The sequence below is a fragment of the Mustela nivalis genome (assembly GCF_964662115.1).
Source record: "Mustela nivalis genome assembly, chromosome: 3".
Taxonomy (NCBI): domain Eukaryota; kingdom Metazoa; phylum Chordata; class Mammalia; order Carnivora; family Mustelidae; genus Mustela; species Mustela nivalis.
The window spans coordinates 111,306,196-111,324,813 of NC_139022.1; the positions used below are offsets into that span (position 1 = coordinate 111,306,196).

At 40.5% G+C, this 18,618-nt stretch overlaps 1 protein-coding gene and 1 long non-coding RNA gene across 2 annotated transcripts in view; one reads left to right on the top strand and one right to left on the bottom strand.

Moving 5' to 3' along the window:
* LOC309862163 (interleukin-3-like) overlaps positions 1-18,618 on the top strand; it is a 183,296-nt gene that overhangs the window by 55,636 nt on the left and 109,042 nt on the right. The gene's annotated exons all lie outside the window — the stretch shown is intronic.
* The window catches only part of LOC309862175, a 57,036-nt gene continuing 40,208 nt past the window's right edge, over positions 1,791-18,618 (bottom strand). The window contains exons 2-3 of the long non-coding RNA XR_014310328.1: positions 2,489-2,620; positions 1,791-1,991 (exon numbers count right to left, since the gene is read on the bottom strand). This is a non-coding gene — a long non-coding RNA (uncharacterized lncRNA). The remainder of the gene's footprint in view (positions 1,992-2,488; positions 2,621-18,618) is intronic.

Consider the following 18,618-nt stretch of genomic DNA (forward strand, 5'->3'; position numbering starts at 1 on the left):
TTAAATTTTTGAATTCAGTTATATATTTTGTTTACGTAGGTTTTGTTTCACACATTTTGGGGGGGTAATTTTGTCATATTTTAAGTCATTATTTCATTTTCTCCGACATACTAAATATACTTTTCATATTCCATGTCACATAATTCTAACATTTGAATTTTTATGGGACTGGTTCTGCTTTTATTTATTTATTTATTTTTCCTTACTGAGAACTATCTGATTTCCTTGAGATTTTATCTGTGGAAATTCTTTGTAGTCTACTTGAAAGTGAATTCCTTTAGAAACAATTTGTATTTATATCAGTAAAGTACCAGTGACTCATTTTTTTTTTTAAAGATTTTATTTATTTATTTGACAGAGAGAGATCACAAGTAGGCAGAGAGGCAGGCTCCCCGCGGAGCAGATGCGGGACTCGATCCCAGGACCCTGAGATCATGACCTGAGCCGAAGGCAGTGGCTTAACCCACTGAGCCACCCAGGTGCCCCCCAGTGACTCATTTTAAGGATAAGCTAGTAAGTCTGAAATAGAATTTTCTCAAGTTTATTCAGTTTCAGAAGTTGTGTTATAGTAACGCAGTATAATAGAACTTTCTGTGATGTTGGATGTATTCTGTATCTCTGTTATTTAACTTGGTAGTCATTAACCCTCTCTGGCTATTGAACATTTGAAATGTCAGTACTATGATGGAGAGACTAAGTTTTAAATTTAATTTAATTTTAATACATCTACATTTTAATAGTCACATGTAGTCAGTAGTTAGCGTATTAGACAGCATAGTTTGCAGCTTCTCCACTCCCTCTATTTCCAGATATTAGCTTCGTGAAAAGCAGATTGCCTTGAGATCAGATAGTATGCTCAAGTCTGTTCTTTATTTGATTTGTTTCCTTTTAATTTCATGTTGTTGTTTTCTCATTCTTTTGCTTTGTGCCTCTCTGGTATGTGAAAGAGTTTACTGCCAGGCGCATGTCATGGTATAAGTGTCTGTGCCCCCCACCCCCCAAGAGGATGATGGATGATGCTAAAGCCCTCCTGCTTCTTCAGCACACATTTAAACTGGATTTAAAGGCTCTTTCTTTTTTTTTTTTTTTAAGATTTTATTTATTTATTTGACAGAGAGAAATCACAAGTAGATGGAGAGGCAGGCAGAGAGAGAGAGAGGGAAGCAGGCTCTCCGCTGAGCAGAGAGCCCGATGCGGGACTCGATCCCAGGACTCTGAGATCATGACCTGAGCCGAAGGCAGCGGCTTAACCCACTGAGCCACCCAGGCGCCCTTAAAGGCTCTTTCTAAGGGGGCCTGCCAGGTAAGCAATATCCATGGGTTCCTTTGTGAACACTTACTTTATAATTGCTGTTTTTGCCTTTAGAATTTGCTATTTTATCCTATGGGGCTTGAGAAATACAAAAAAAAATCTGCTTTTAGAATATTAGTCTTGTGGCTCTGTCATGACTCTGAGCCTTTCATGGGGATCTGGGAGATGAACATGAACCAGGCTTCATGTTCTAGAAAGTTGAGATCTGATTTTAGGAAATACAAGAAAAATTGAACTGTTAAGCCTGAGTGTCTTTGGTATAATAGGCAGATAACTTTCAGTACTCTGCTTCATCAGACTTAGACTTTACTGGTGTCTTACTTTTGTATTATCTTCAGTCAGAACTTGCCAGTGATTCATACTTACTCTCTTCATCCCTCTGGTGCTGGCAGGGTCCACCTACTCTGGGTCCTTGTTCCCAGCCTAGAGGGTCCCTGGTTGCACTCAGAATAGAAATAAAACAAAACACGAAGCAGCAAGAGGTGAAAGCAGAGTTTATTGAAGGTACAGAGAGAGTGCATGTTCAGACAGAGTGTCTAGGAGACTCAGAAAGGAAAAAAAGAGAGCCTCGTCCTTGTTCGGGATCTGGGCATTTTTAATAAGGGTCATGGTATGGTATACATGTCCTTTCAGGCAACCAGAAACCAGTAAAAACAAAGACGAGGGTCCAGGTATTATCCTGTTGTGGGAAAAAAGGCAAAAGAAAATTTAAATTTCCTTACTACTGACAGCTCATTGATAAGTCCTTGAATCAGGCAGAGTGACATTTCTCTAGGATCTTAGCTACCTTGATATTAATACTTTGCTAAGAACAAAAGGCAGTCTGAGCTAACATTATCCTAACCCTCCATGATCCTGTAAGTCTTCTTGAACATAAAAATTCCTTTGGAAACTTCTTATCTCTTCCACCTCACCCCCCACCGCCCCAAGATATATGTTGACACTATACATCTGAAGGGTCTCATGACAAAAGTTTTATTAGACAGTAATAAATGACCTTTTCCTAACAATAGTTAGCCCCCCTTAAGGTCCTGGAAACCTTGCCTGCAAAATTCCTTAGAGACTTAAGCTATACCTAACCCCCTCCCAACCTGAAAGTATATAATGCGCCACTCCTCCTGACCCCAGGGCAGCTCTTTCTCTCACAGATCCTGTCCCATGCTTTAATAAAATTACCTTTTTGGACTGAAGATGGTTCAAGAATTCTTTTTTGGTGTTGGTTCCGAACCCCAACCTTTTCCTATATCAGTCCCAGTCCCTTGGAGCCAGGAAAAGGGGTCTTTTGTTGAGGTGTCTAGTTGAGGTGGTCTAGAATACACATATGATGGCTTTGTTCAGTCATTTGCATCTAGTCCTTATTCAGATGTTATCTGTTCTTTTTTTTTTTTTTAAAGATTTTATTTATTTATTTGACAGAGAGAGTTCACAGTAGACAGATAGGCAGGCAGAGAGGGCGGGGGGAAGCAGGCTCCCCGCTGAGCAGAGAGCCCGATACGGGACTCGATCCCAGGATCCTGAGATCATGACCTGAGCCGAAGGCAGCGGCTTAACCCACTGAGCCACCCAGGTGCCCTAGATGTTATCTGTTCTTAAGAAAGTATTAACTCCTGGGCGCCTGGATGGTGGCTCAGTGAGTTAAGCCTCTGCCTTTGGCTCAAGTCATGATCTCAGGGTCCTGGGATCGAGTCCCGCATCGGGCTCTGCTCAGCAGAGCCTGCTTTGCCCTTCTCTCTGCCTGCCTCTCCACCTACTTGTGATCTCTCTCTGTCTATCAAATAAATAAATTTTAAAAAAAAGAAAGTATTAACTCCTCGTCCCTTACAAGGAGAATATACATTACATTATGAGGCATGTGTGAAGTGGGGGTAGAATAGAATCAGGAAAAGGAGTAAAAAGTAGGTTCGTTATGAAGTCCTTCAGTTTCCCTATCTCAGTACCCTACTATCTTAAACAAATAAAATTCCCTGTGGGGTCTGTGGGGGCTCATCTCAGTGTCTTACATGAGGCTAAATCCCTTACATTAACTAAATATAATTTTACTTTTTTTTAAAAGATTTGATTTATTTATTTGAGAGAGAGACCACAGAGGGAGAGGAAGTAGGACAAGCAGACTTCCCCCTGAGTAGGGAGCCCGAGGTGGGGTTCTGTCCCAGGACCCTGAGATCATGACCTGAGCCCAAGACAGATGCTTAACCAGCTGAGCCACCCAGGTTCCCCTGCCAACGAAACATAATTCTACAGATGATTTGATCATTTTCTGAAGCATGTACTTTTGGATAGAATGTGAAATGAAGCAGATGAAAAGACTGGCTATATTCAGGGAGTGGGAATGAAATGGGAATGAATGATCTCTTTATTCACCCCTTCATATCCCTTTCCAGAAATATCATTGTTCTGATTGTTTTTAGGGATCAAATATAGTTCAACTCTGAGTGTGGTGATTGCTTCAGACTGGGCCAGACAGGCCACGGCATCAGCAACTTTCATCATTCAGTGCTTTGGATGCAGCAGGCTGAAGCAACTGAATATAGGGGAGCATGGCACTATCTCTCAGGTCCAGGTACTAGATGGTCTCAGTAATGTCAGCTTCCAGCTTGGGGATCTGCACAGGGCTGTGGACTTTACCCATCAACTGCTTTCTCTTGGTAGGAATCTTGGGAGCTAGATAGAGCAAGTAATTTGTTCTGTGTTGGCACTTACCAACTAACCCCTTTCCTGGCCTTGGGTGGAATATTCCACAGAGTTCTTATGACTCAGTTGTATTAGTCAGGGCATGCTGGATGGACTATATAGGGTAAAAAATAAACTCCCAAATCTTCAGGACAAAAGGTTAAATCTAGTTTTCATTCATAGAAAGTCCTATATAGGTTGACTCTCCTCTAAGTGTTGACTCAAGAATTTTGATTTCTTTCACTGTAGGATGACTACTGTTTTGGACTCCTTTCATCTTGGCCACGTAGGGGATTTCATGATACATGTCAGAGTCCAGGCCTGTAAGTGGTATTTATCATTTCTGTCCATAGCCTCTTGGCCAGAACTATCAGGCCCCAATCTAATTTCAAGGGAGGTTGGGAAATGTAGAGTTTCTGTGTTTCCAGGAAGGTGAAACAGGATTGTTGAACAACTAGTCTGTCTTTGACACAATAGTGGAAATTCACTTTAAGAGCTATGAGTCCAATAAAAACTTCTAACTATGTGTTTTGGTGTGGTCATAATCAGTTAATGCATTGTCTTCGTGAAGACATAGTTGCTCTAGGGCCTGGTTGTTTTTTAAGTCCCTAAGCAAACTTAGGTTTAATGATAACATAATCATTTTCTGATGCATATGTTTAGCAATAAAATATGAAAGGAAACAGGTGGAGAAAGTGGCTACCTTTGGGCATGGGGATGTAGAGGGAAGAGTGGAGACAAGTAATTCCTATTTTTCTTAATAAATTTTCAAGAATATCTTTATTTGGGGCGCCTGGGTGGCTCAGTGGGTTAAGCCTCTGCCTTTGGCTCAGGTCATGATCTCAGGGTCCTGGAATGGATCAAGGCCCGCATCGGGCTCTCTGCTCAGCAGGGAGTCCGCTTCTCACTTTCTCTGCCTGCCTCTCTGCCTACTTGTGATCTCTCTCTCTATATTTCAAATAAATAAATAAAATCTTAAAAAAAAAAGAATATCTTTATTTAAAATATAGTCATGTATAAATTTGATAGAGGTAAATTATAGAAGTGAAAAGCAAAAAATTCCATTGGGACATAAAGTTGTCTTCATGTAACAGGGCTCACATCTGAGGCTTTGTATCTTCTGATAAATTTGGTCTGACATCTCTTCCCCTCCACAGTGTATCTTCCATTCATCCATGGTAGCTTGTGATTCCCTCTGCTATAGAAGTTTACTGTTTTAATTGTTCATTTACATCTATATTGTCTTTATTGTTTTCCCCCAGTAAGCAAAGTCTGATTTTTACCAATTTTCCATTTTCAAGCTCTAGTGTAGTGCTGAACACTTAGTTTGATATGTATTGAATGAATGTGATTTATAATAAAACCCTTGGAATTTTCTTTTTTTTTTTTAAAGATTTTATTTATTTATTTGTCAGAGAGAGAGCGAGCGAGAGTGAGCACAGGCAGACAGAGTGGAAGGCAGAGTCAGAGGGAGAAGCAGGCTCCCTGCGGAGCAAGGAGCCCGATGTGGGACTCGATCCCAGGACGCTGGGATCATGACCTGAGCCGAAGGCAGCTGCTTAACCAACTGAGCCACCCAGGCGTCCCTCTTTTTTTTTTTTTTTTAAAGATTTTATTTATTTATTTGTGAGAGAGAGAGCGAGCACAGGCAGACAGAGTGGAAGGCAGAGTCAGAGAGAGCAGCAGGCTCCCTGCGGAGCAAGGAGCCCGACATGGGACTGGATCCCAGGACGCTGGGATCATGACCTGAGCCGAAGGCAGCTGCTTAACCAACTGAGCCACCCAGGCGTCCCCCCTTGGAATTTTCTAAGTGCTGAGTTATAAAGGTGTTTTTGTTACGTTAAAGAAGTGACTTAATGGAAAGCTTCCTGGGAATCTAAGTGAAGGCTGGTTGGGGTTGGGGGGGACAAGCCCTGTGATTTGAGGGTTAGAAGTGGCCAGAGATTTAATCAATTGTGCCTATATAATGAAGCCACTATAAAAACCAAAAAAGGTGGAGTTCGGAAAGCTTCCAGTTGGTGAGCGTGTGAAGGTGCTGCAGGAGTGGTGCACTCAGAGAGCATGGAAGCCCTGTGTTCTTTTCCATATAGTTTGCCTTATGCCTCCCTTCCATCTGCCTGTTCCTAAATTATATACTTTTATAATAAACCGGTAATATAGCAGGGTAACTGTTTCTCTAAGCACTTTGAGCCACTCTAGCAAATTAATTGAATTCAAGGAGGAGGTTGTTGGAAGCTCTGGTTTATGGAGTCTGTAGCTGGTAGGCCAGAAGCATCAATTAGTGCCTCTGAAGTGGAGGTATGGTGGGCAGGGATACATATAGTCTTGTAGGATTCCGTCCTTGACCTATGGAATCTCATACTATCTCTAGGTGGATAGTGTCAAAAATAAGTTGAATTAGTAGAACTGCCAGCTGGTGTCAGAGAATTGTGGCGGTGTTGGATACCTTCAAACTGTAATCATTGTTAGAATTGTAATGAATAATTGAAACTATTGATTAGAACAGTGGATTATATTTGTTCTCTGTGGCCCTGAGGGCTAACCCTAGAACACATGAGTAGAATATTCAGACAGATATATTTGTGTTCTGTTTGATGAGAAATTTAACAAAATGGCCGAAAAGTGGAAGGAGCTCCTTGAAGGGTGGTGCATTTCCTTTCTGTTCAGGAAGACGTTCTGGCATAATGACAATGAGTAAATACAAATGGTACAGAACTGGGATGCCTGGGTGGCTCAGTTGGTTAAGCAGCTGCCTTTGGCTCAGGTCATGATTCTGGGGTCCTGGGAACAAGTCCTGCATCGGACTCCTTGCTCGGCAGGGGGTCTGCTGCTTTCTTTGCCCCTTCCCCTGCTTGTCTGCACTCTCTTTCTCTCTTGCAAAAATAAATAATCTTTAAAAAGAGGGGGAGAATAAGTGGGTCTCTTCACCCAGGATCTTGTTAATTTCAGACGAAGAAATATCATGACCCAAAATGTAATTTTCACAGAGTACATATAATCTCATTTACTAGAATTATGCAAGTGATTATGAGAGTGTTTTATATATTTTTTTAAAATCTTTTTTTTTAAGATTTTATTTATTTATTTGACAGAGAGAGATCACAAGTAGGCAGAGAAAGAGGGGAGCAGGCTCCCTGCAGAGCAGAAAGCCGGATGCGGGGGCTCAATCCCAGAACCCTGAGATCATGATCTGAGCCAAAGGCAGAGGCTTTAACCCACTGAGCTACCCAAGCACCCTGAGAGTGTTTTATATTTTTATATACTCAAAGTAGTAAATGAGTTTGATTATTAGGAATCCGACACAGGCTAAGCTATGGCATGTTTCTAGGAAAAAGATAGTTGAAATTAAGTTTCCACTATTCTCCAGATTTTTCTTTTATCAGTTTCCCATATTGTTCCGTTAGGGGAGGCACATTTGCTTCACACTATCCTGTTACATCATAGAGTTCATTTTCCCAATGTAAGGACACATTTTGAGAAATCACACTGTGGTCGTGTAAACTCCAGTGTAGAATGAATTCATGACTGTCTGAATCTTTTATAAATGTGTGGTTACAACCATCCAATGGAAGATAACCTAATGTTCTACCAGTGCCATTTACATTTTCAAAACATAAGGAAAGATTATTGGTCAATGTTTCGATGTGAATGAGAGGTATTCCCTTAACAAGCAAGGAGGAACCCAGTAGAAGGCAGTTATATCTAGGGTATGTTTTCCAGATAGAAGTTGGTGAATATTTCAAATACACCAAAAAAAGAATCTGACATTTTTGCAGTTAAGTTTTTCTTTTCCTCAAAATAGAGGTGAAGCTGTTAATTCAGCACCTCATGAGTGTGATTTGCTCTGGCATAAATCCAAGTGTCAGTTTGGTTTTCAGAATCAAGAAGTTTTTTCAGGGTAAGGACAAAGGGTTCTGATAATGCTTGACCATCAGCAATGAGGGTCACAAGAAAAAATAAAATGTTAACCTAATAATAGAGACCATTGTAGGACAAACTTAGAGAAAAACAGATATGTCAGCTAGTATGTGAGTTCCATGTAGGATAGAGTAATTAAAAAGTGAGAGATTTAATCCATAGGGCACATAACCACTATGAAAGCAGCCAGTTCTTCCAGTACTATAGGATTTTACCTTCAATTAAGGGGTCCTACTATGTGCAATGCAGCAAAAAGCATTAAGATACTTCTTAGGACAAAAACAGCTCAAATAGTTAAATCCAGAATTCCTTCTTGACTAATTTCTTAAAGAATCTGAGGGGAAACCTATTGAAAGAATTCTTCATTTCGTGCAAAGTGGTCCTCAAGAAGGAGGAGAAGGATAAATGTTACAAATGGTGTCGTAGAGCTTTATAGAAAAGCAGATAAAGGAGCTTCCCCAATAAGATGATTCTGGAAAAGGGTTATAAAGAAAATAAGTTATTGGTTAAAACAAAACAAAAAAAAGACCAGGATTCCAGGATGGCACAGTCGGTTATACGTCCGCCTCCTGCTCTGGTCATGATCTCAGGGTGCTAGGATGGAACTCTACATTGGGCTCCCTGCTAAGCAGGGAGTGTGCTTCACCCTCTTTCTTCTCCACTTTTCCCCCCTCATGCTTGTGCATGTGTGCACACGCTCTCTCTCAAATAAATAATAAAAATCTTTTTTTAAAAAAAGGATGAGGAGGGGCACCTGGGTGGCTCAGTGGGTTGAGCTGCTGCCTTTGGCTCGGGTCATGATCTCAGGGTGCTGGGATCGAGTCCCGCATCTGGCTCTCTGCTCAGTGGGGAGCCTGCTTCACTCTGTCTCTCTCTGCCTGCCTCTCCATCTACTTGTGATTTCTCTCTGTCAAATAAATAAATAAATAAAATCTTAAAAAAAAAAAAAAGGATGAGGAGGGGTGCCTGGGTGGCTTAGTTGTTAAGCGTCTGCCTTTGGCTCAGGTTATGATCCCAGGGTTCTGGGATCGGGCCCCGCGTTGGGCTCCCTGCAGAAAGCCTGTTCTCCTTCTCCCACTCTCCCTGCTTGTGTTCCCTCTCTTGCCGTGTCTCTCTCTGTCAAATAAATAAATAAAATCTTTTAAAAAATAAATAAAAATAAAAAAATAAAAAAGGATGAGGAAATACATAGGCCTGGTCTAGTGTTTTGGGAAAACTGTCTACCCAGATGTTGTGTGCTTCAACTCTGGGTCTGTTTGAGTGTTAGGTATGCAGTTGGTTTAATGTTTGGAGCTTAGATTAGTGGTCTAGAGCTTGTTTTAAATGATAAATATGAATCCAAGAATCAATGCCTTTGAATTTAACTGTGCAAAGGTTGGTTAAGAGTGCCTGATAGGGTCTCTCGTTTGGGGATTGTAGGTTATCTTTGAAGAGATGTGTTTTCTAATAGACAGAATCTCTAGGTTATAGATCATGGCACAGGAGGTCTTCATCTCCTAGGAGTATGCGTGCTTTTCTCTTTAAGGCCTTTAGTTGTTTTTTTGCAGTATTCAAGTATTTCTCGTTTGACCAGTGTGGGCTCACAGGCCCCAGAGTCCAGTCTTGAAGTCTTCTAGTTACTGTTTCAAAAGGAGATAGTTTATGTTTCCCAAAGGTTGTGAGCCTTAGGTTTGATAACAGAAGTGGCAGAGTCTTAGGCCAGGGTAAATTAAAAGTTTCTGTCATTTTGGCTAACTGTGTTTTAATTATGCCATTGGTTCTTTCTATCAACCCTGATGATTGGGATGATAGGTGCAATGAAAATGCAGGAGCACAGGCCAGATTCTACAAACTGCCTTGATTATTTGTCCTATGAAATGAATTCCTTTATCACCATGTAATTCAGATGGAATTCCCCAGTTAGGTATGATTTTCTCTAATAATACCTTGGCTACTGCTAATGCAGCAGCTCTGTGACAAAGGAAGTCTTCGACCCAATGGGAGTATATACATACCATTACCATTACATATTTGTATGCTTGTTAGGGGAGTAGCTGGATGAAATCCCACTGCTAAACTTCACAGGGTCCTGAGAATAATGGGAAATGACCTATGGATCTATTAACCGGCTTCCCAGGGTTATGCTTATAAAAGAGGAGTGGTAAGTTTCCACTGTGGTTATATGAGATGGGTACCAAAAAAATTGTTTTTCCCAGTGTGTCATTTTATCTTTATTCCAGTGGGTCATTTCATGGATAATGTTAAAAATCATTTTTTGTGGGTGATCAGGGAGGATTGACTGCCCATTTGGGCCATACCAAGGTTAAGTGTTTGGGGTAAAACTTACAAGATGATTCTGAGCCCTTCTTTATTTCTTTAGTAGTAGCATTCTGTTGATTATCTTTCATTAATTGTTTTGGGTCCTTAGGGGACTTAGAAGGAGTTAAGGCTGACAGTAATTTTAATATGGAATGATTTTGTAAAGCTGAAGTTTTGTTTTGTTTTGTTTTGTTTACAGCTGTACCTTCCATATGATTGCCCCTATTTTTCCTATTGGCTGCAGAATGACCGTGGATTTTCATTATAGCTAGAAGTTTAAGTACCTGAATTGACTCAAATAATTTTAACACTTAAGAACTATTTTTTTATAAAGATTTTATTTATTTATTTGACAGCGAGAACAAGAAAGCACAAGCAGGGGGAGCAGTAGAAGGAGAGGGAGAAGCAGGATCCCCATCTAGAGGGAGCCTGATGTGGGATTTGATCCAAGGACCCTGGGATCATGACCCGAGCCTAAGGTAGATGCTTAACCATCTGAGCTACCCAGGTGCCCCTTAAGAACTATTTTTAATTTGTTTCTCAATAGAGAGTAGAAATCCTCTTTGTTTTGGGGCACCTGGGTGGCTCAGTCGGTTAAACATCCATCTCTTAATTTCGACTCAGGGTTGTGAGATTGAGCCCCACCTGGGACTCCCTGCTCAGCAAGGAGTCTGCTTGAGATTCTCTCTCTCCCTCTCCCTTTGTCCTGCCCCCCCCCCAATAATTAAAATTTTAAGGGAAAAAAAAATCCTGTCTGTTTTCAGAGCATATGGAATTGTATGTAATCCTACAAGCATCTTGGCATCAGTGTACATGCTGTACTTTATCTGTTGCTGAGACAGGCCCACATTAAAGCAAAAAGTTCATCCTATTGGGCCAAGAGAGTCTCCAGTATGGGGTTTGCTTCAAAAAGTTCAGTAACTGAAGTTATAGTGTTCTTCTGCCTGATATTTCTCTATTCTGTCTTTCAAATAGGAATCATCATTGAACCAAAATTAGTCAGCATTGTCAGTAGGAGTTTCTTAGAGATCCAGTTTAGGAGTTAGTAACCAGTCAGCCAGTCACTGTAATACAGTCATGCAGAGTCTTGCCAGAAGGGAGAAGAAAGTAGCTGGTTCAAGGAGTGGCACCTGGCAGTGGTGACATTTAGAAGTTAAAGTAGGATTTCATAAGAAGTAAATCTGCCTAGCAGACAGATGTTGAGTCTGGTGAGAGTTAAGGAGAGCTTCGATGGAATAATGGAATAAGGAACATAAACAGTACAAGAGTAGCCCACGACTAATTCTTCTGCCCTTTCCAGCAGGCTTGCAGTTGCTGCTATGGCTCTGCTACAAGGTGGCAGTAATATCCTAAGAGCTTCCGCTGGCTTCCGTGCCTTTGAGTTAAAACACCTAAAGCATCGCCTTTGCTTTCATAAATGAAAAGAAAAAAGGATAACTTAGAATTTGGATGTTTCAATGTCAGAGGGCCAAATAAGCTATGTTTTATTTCTTCAAATGCCTTCTGGCTTAGCTAAGTTCATGGAATTGGCTCAGACTGATTAGCATTAAGCAAGATATATAAGGGTTGAGCAATAGCAGAAAAATTAGGGATCCAATTCTGGCAGTATCCAGCTAGTCCCTGGAACCTATGTAACTGTGATTTGTTTGCTATAGTAGGAGATTTTGCTTAGTTATAGACTTTGCAACCAGATATATTCATTCAAGATTAGTTTCCTGCTTCCAGTACCAATCAATATTTTTGTAAATGTGGATACACGCATTCTTTTTTTGCCTTTAAAAAACCTGACTGGGGCACCTGGGTGGCTCAGTCATTAGGCATCTGCCTTTGGCTCAGGTCATGATCCCAGGGTCCTGGGTTTGAGCCCCATGTTGGGCTCCCTGCTCAGCGGGGAGCCTGCTTCTTCCTCTCCCACTCCCCCTGCTTGTGTCCCTCTCTTGCTGTGTCTTTCTCTGTCCAATAAATAAATAAAATCTTTTTTTTTTTTAAGTTTGATTTATTCCTCTGAAGGGAGCACTATTTGGGTTGCTGCCCATAATTGTGTTCCCCACCCAGATTGCAATTCTGAGACACCCAAATAAAATACCCGTTTTTATTTTAGCTCTGCCTCCTTTTTTTGGTTGCCATTTCTGGTGTCAGAAGATATGGGATCCAAAGTGATGTAGTGCAGTGTAGTGTGTTCAGGCTAAGTCCTTTGGGTATTTTGAGTTTGGCCAATTCAGAAGTTCATGACTCCTCTAGTGAGGATGAGCATAGGGCTAATCTCCTTAATGGCCACTTGGCTCCATTTTAAACCTCCCACACATAATATGACACATTTCATTTCACTTTTCACAGATCTCCTCTCTTTCCTTCAGATTGAATGATATCTGTTAGAGTACCTCAGACCTCAGGGATTCTCTGTCATCTCTGTTTTCATGATAATTCCATTTAGTACAGTTTTAAATATGGATGTTCTGTTTTTCAGTAGATTCTTTATTATTGTTGCTGTCATCTAGTTCTAATCTGAGATTTCTAAATAATTATTTTTCTTTACGTTGTTGAGCACGGTTGTAATAACTCCTTTAAAATCCTTGTCTGCGGGGAGGAGTCAAGATGGCGGAGAAGTAGCAGCCTGAGACTACTTCAGGTAGCAGGAGATCAGCTAGATAGCTTATCTAAAGATTGCAAACACCCACAAATCCAACGGGAGATCGAAGAGAAGAAGAACAGCAATTCTAGAAACAGAAGATCAACCACTTTCTGAAAGGTAGGACTGGCGGAGAAGTGAATCCAAAGCGATGGGAAGATAGACTGCAGGGGGAGGGGCTGGCTCCTGGCAGGCAGCAGAGCAACAGAGCACAGGGACATTGCTCCAGAGGCTAAACCAGGGTGAAGCCCACGTGGGGTCATTGTGGCCTCAGGTCCTGCAGGGTCACAGAAGGATCGGGGGCGTCTGAGTGTTGCAGAGCTTGCAGGTATTAGAACGGGGAAGCCGGCTACAACGATAGCCGAGGAGTGAACTCTGAGCTCGGGGTTACCTTGAACCGGTCGCAGGCTCGGTGAGCTCGGAGCGTGGCCAGAGGCCAGGGAGACGGGAGTAATTGGGTCCTCAGACGCACTGAGGAGTGGGGCCCCGAGCTCTGGGCTCTTTTGGGCCAGAGACTGGGAGGCCGCCATTTTCATTCCCGTCCTCCGGAACTCTATGGAAAGCATTCAGAGAACAAAAGCTCCTGAAAGCGAACCAGAGGGGATTACTCAGCCCGGCCCCTGTTAAGGGCGGTGCAATTCCGCCTGGGGCAAAGACACTTGAGAATCACTACAACAGTCCCCTCCCCCAGAAGATCAACAAGAAATCCAGCCAGGACCAAGTTCACCTACCAAGGAGTGCAGGATCAATACCAAGGACAGCAGTGGAATTCCAGAGGAGGAGAAAGCAAAGCACGGAACTCATGGCTTTCTCCCCATGATTGTTTAGTCTTGCAGTTAATTTAATTTTTTTTCTTTTTCAATTTTTTTTCTTCTTCTGCTAAATTTTTTTAACTTTTACCCTTTTCTTTTTTAACGTTTTTTAAATAGTTTATCTAATATATACATATATATATTTCTTTTTTATATTTTTTCTTTATTCATTTTCTTTTTTTAATTTCTTTTTTTTTTTTTTATGAACCTCTTTTTAATCCCCTTTCTCCCCCCACCCAATGATTTAGGATCTCTTCTGATTTGGTTAAAGCATATTTTCCTTGGGTCTTTGCCACCCTTTTAGTATTTTACTTGCTCCTTCATATACTCTTATCTGGACAAAACGACAAGGCGGAAAAATTCACCACAGAAAAAATAACAAGAGGCAGCATTGAAGGCTAGGGACCTAATCAATATAGACATTGGTAATATGACAGATCTTGAGTTCAGAATGATGATTCTCAAGGTTCTAGCCGGGCTCGAAAAAGGCATGGAAGATATTAGAGAAACCCTCTCAGGAGATATAAAAGCCCTTTCTGGAGAAATAAAAGAACTAAAATCTAACCAATTTGAAATAAAAAGGCTACTAATGAGGTGCAATCAAAAATGGAGGCTCTCACTGCTAGGATAAATGAGGCAGAAGAATGAATTAGCGATTTAGAAGACCAAATGACAGAGAATAAAGAAGCTGAGCAAAAGAGGGACAAACAGCTAATGGACCATGAGGGGAGAATTCGAGAGATAAGTGACACCATAAGACGTAACAACATTAGAATAATTGGGATTCCAGAAGAAGAAGAGAGAGGGGAGCAGAAGGTATATAGGAGAGAATTATTGGAGAGAATTTCCCTAATATGGCAAAGGGAACAAGCATTAAAATCCAGGAGGTGCATAGAACCCCCCTCAAAATCAACAAGAGTAGGTCCACACCCTGTCACCTAATAGTAAAATTTACAAGTCTTAGTGACAAAGAGAAAATCCTGAAAGCAGCCCGGGAAAAGAAGTCTGTAAAATACAATGGTAAAAATATTAGATTGGCAGCAGACTTATCCACAGAGATCTGGCAGGCCAGAAAGAGCTGGCATGATATATTCAGAGCACTAAATGAGAATAACATGCAGCCAAAAATACTATATCCAGCTAGGCTATCATTGAAAATAGAAGGAGAGATAAAAAGCTTCCAGGACAAACAAAAACTGAAAGAATTTGCAAACACCAAACCAGCTCTACAGGAAATACTGAAAGGGGTCCTCTAAGCAAAGAGAGAGCCTAAAAGTAGTAGATCAGAAAGGAATAGAGACAATATACAGTAACACTGACCTTACAGGCAATACAATGGCACTAAATTCATATGTCTACCAAGCCTTTACAGAAGAACTAATTCCTATTCTTCTGAAACTGTTCCAAAAAATAGAAATGGAAGGGAAACTTCCAAACTCATTTTATGAGACAAGCATCACCTTGAACCCCAAACCAGACAAGGATCCCATCAAAAAAGAGAACTACAGACCAATATCCTTGATGAACACAGATGCGAAAATTCTCACCAAAATACTAGCCAATAGGATTCAATAGTACATTAAAAGGATTATTCACCATGACCAAGTGGGATTTATTCCAGGGCTGCAAGGTTGGTTCAACATCCGCAAATCAATCAATGTGATACAATACATTAATAAAAGAAAGAACAAGAACCATATGATACTCTCAATAGATGCTGAAAAACCATTTGACAAAGGACAGCATCCCTTCCTGATTAGAACTCTTCAAAGTGTAGGGATAGAGGGCACATATCTCAATATTATCAAAGCCATCTATGAAAAACCCACCGCAAATATCATTCTCAATGGAGAAGAACTGAAAGCTTTTCTGCTAAGGTCAGGAACACGGCAGGGATGTCCATTATCGCCACTGCTATTCAACATAGTACTCAGCAATCAGATAACAAAAGGAAATTACAGGCATCCAAATCGGCAAAGAAGAAGTCAAACTATCACTCTTTGCAGATGATATGATACTATATGTCGAAAACCTGAAAGACTCCACTCCAAATCTTCTACAGGAAGTCAGTAAAGTGTCAGGATATAAAATCAATGCACAGAAATCAGTTGCATTTCTTTACACCAACAACAAGACAGAAGAAAGAGAAATTAAGAAGTCAATCCCATTTCCAATTGCACCCAAAACCATAAGATACCTAGGAATAAACCTAATCAAAGAGACAGAGAATCTATACTCAGAAAACTATAAAGTACTCATGAATGAAATGGAGGAAGACACAAAGGAATGGAAAAATGTTCCGTGCTCATGGATTGGAAGAATAAATATTGTGAAAATGTCTATGCTACCTAAAGCAATCTACACATTTAATGCAATTCCTATCAAAATACCACCATTTTTTCAAAGAAATGGAACAAATAATCCTAAAATTTATATGGAACCAGAAAAGACCTCGAATAGTCAGAGGAATGATGAAAAAGAAAGCCAAAGTTGGTGGCATCACAATTCCAGACTTCAAGCTCTATTACAAAGCTGTCATCATCAAGACAGTATGGAACTGGCACAAAAACAGACACATGAATCAATGGAATAGAATAGAGAGTCCAGAAATAGACCCTCAACTCTATGGTCAACTATTCTTCGACAAAGCCGGAAAGAATGTCCAGTGGAAAAAAGACAGCCTTTTCAACAAATGGTGCTGGGAAAATTGGACAGCCACATGCAGAAAAATGAAATTGGACCATTTCCCTATAACACACATGAAAATAGACTCAAAATGGATGAAGGCACTCAATGTGAGAAAGGAATCCATCAAAATCCTTGAGGAGAACACAGGCAGCAACCTCTTCGACCTCAGCCGCACCAACATCTTCCTAGGAACTTTGCCAAAGGCAACAGAAGCAAGGGCAAAAATGAACTGTTGGGATTTCATCAAGATCAAAAGCTTTTGCACAGCAAAGGAAACAGTTGACAAAACCAAAAGACAACTGACAGAATGGGAGAAGATATTTGCAAACGACATATCAGATAAAGGGCTAGTGTCCAAAATCTATAAAGAACTTAGCAAACTCAACACCCAAAGAACAAATAATCCCATCAAGAAATAGAAGACATGAACAGACATTTCTGCAAAGAAGCCATCCAGATGGCCAACAGACACATGAAAAAGTGCTCCACATCACTTGGCATCAGGGAAATACAAATCAAAACCACAATGAGATATCACCTCACACCAGTCAGAATGGCTAAAATTAACAAGTCATGAAATGACAGATGCTGGTGAGGATGTGGAGAAAGGGGAACCCTCCTACACTGTTGGTGAGAATGCAAGCTGGTGCAACCACTGTGGAAAACAGCATGGAGGTTCCTCAAAATGTTGAAAATAGAGCTACCCTATGACCCAGCAATTTCATTTCTGGGTATTTACCCTAAAGATACAAACATAGTGATCCAAAGGGGCATGTGCACCCGAATATTTATAGCAGCAATGTCTACAATAGCCAAACTGTGGAAAGAACCTAGATGTCCATCAACAGATGAATGGATAAAGAAGAGGTGGTATATATACACAATGGAATACTATGCAGCCATCAAAAGAAATGAAATCTTGCCATTTGCGACAACATGGATGGAACTAGAGGGTATCATGCTTAGCAAAATAAGTCAAGCAGAGAAAGACAACTATCATATGATCTCCCTGATATGAGGAAGTAGAGATGCAACATGGGGGGTTAAGGGGGTAGGAGAAGAATAAATGAAACAAGATGGGATTGGGAGGGAAACAAGCCATAAGTAACTCTTAATCTCAGAAAATAAACTGAGGGTTGCTGGGGGGGAGGGGTTGGGAGAGGGGAGTGGGGTTATGGACATTGGGGAGGGTATGTGCTATGGTGAGTGCTGTGAAGTGTGTAAACCTGGCGATTCACAGACCTGTACCCCTGGGGATAAAAATATATTATATGTTTATAAAATATAAAAATTATTTAAAAAATCCTGTCTGCTAGTTCCAATCTATTTCATCTTTGGGTCAGTTTCTTTAATATCTTATCTCTAGAGAATAGGTCACATGTTCCTCATTCTTCAAATGCCATGTAATTTTTTTTACTATGTTATCCTGGCTTCTGTATAACAATGATGTTGGGGCTCTAGAATCTTTTACATTCCTTTGAAGAATGTTGTTGTTTGTGTTTTATTGAGATATAGTATTTTATAGTTTTATAGTTTTAGATGTAAAGCATAATGATTTGACTTTTATAACATTTTATAGTTTTAGATGTACAACATAATGATTTGACTTATGTATGTATTGCTAAGTGCTTACTACAATAAATTTAGTTGATATTTATCACCATATGTAGTTACAAATTTTTTTCATTGTGATGTGAAATTTTAAGATTTACTTTCTGAACAACTTTCAAATGTACAGTGGTATTGTTAACTATAGTCACTGTGCTGTACTTTACATCTCCAGGGCCTATTTATCTTATAATTGGAAATTTCTGCCTTTTGACCACCTTCACTGGTCACCACCCTCCACTCCCCACCTCTGGCAACCACCAGTCTGCTCTCTTTGAGTTCATTGTTTGTTTGTTTGTTTATTTGTTTGTTTTTAAATATTTTAAGTTATCTCTACACCCAACATGGGCCTCAAAACATGGGCCTCAAAACCACAACCCCGAGTTCAAGAGTTCCATGTTTCACTGACTGAGCCAGCCAAGTGCCCTGTTTGTTTTTAGAGCCACCTGTAAGTGAAAGCATCCCCTATTTGTCCCTCTCTGACTTTTCACTTAACTTGATGCCTTCAAGTGCCATCTCTGTTGTTGCGAATGGCAAGACTTCCTTCATTTTTAATGCCTGAATATTATTGCCGTGTGTGTGTGAAATATTTTTGTTATTCATCTCTTAGTGTACATTTAGGTTGCTTCCATGTCTTCACTATTGTAGATAATGCCGCAGTGAACATGTGGGTGCAGATAATA